The sequence below is a fragment of the Myotis brandtii genome, unplaced genomic scaffold (assembly GCF_000412655.1).
Source record: "Myotis brandtii unplaced genomic scaffold, ASM41265v1 scaffold37, whole genome shotgun sequence".
Taxonomy (NCBI): domain Eukaryota; kingdom Metazoa; phylum Chordata; class Mammalia; order Chiroptera; family Vespertilionidae; genus Myotis; species Myotis brandtii.
Window position 1 is genome coordinate 3,482,652 of NW_005364225.1, and position 496 is coordinate 3,483,147.

The following is a 496-nucleotide window of genomic DNA, read 5'->3' on the forward strand; positions in this document are numbered from 1 at the left end:
ATTAATATATATATTTTATTGATTTTTTTTACAGAGAGGAAGGGAAAGGATAGAGAGTTAGAAGCATCGATGAGAGAGAAACATCGATCAGCTGCCTCCTGCACACCCCCCACTGGGGATGTGCCTGTAACCTAGGTACATGCCCTTGACCAGAATCGAACCCGGGACCCTTCAGTCCGCAGGCCGACGCTCTCTCCACTGAGCCAAACCGGTCAGGGCTAACTTAGCATTTAGATAAATTAGATAAAAGATTGAATTCATGAAAAATTACTAAGAAAAATTTAAATAATTTAAAATTAAAATTCCTTTAGATAAAATTATTTGTCTAGTTGTTTTGTATAATCTATCTATATAAAAAGCCCAGCAACTGTTACAGCAGAACGACTGGTCACTATGATGCGCACTGACCACCAGGGGGCAGACGCTCAACACAGGAGCTGCCCCCTGGTGGTCAGTGCGCTCCCACAGCTGGAGCACCGCTCAGCCAGAAGCCGGG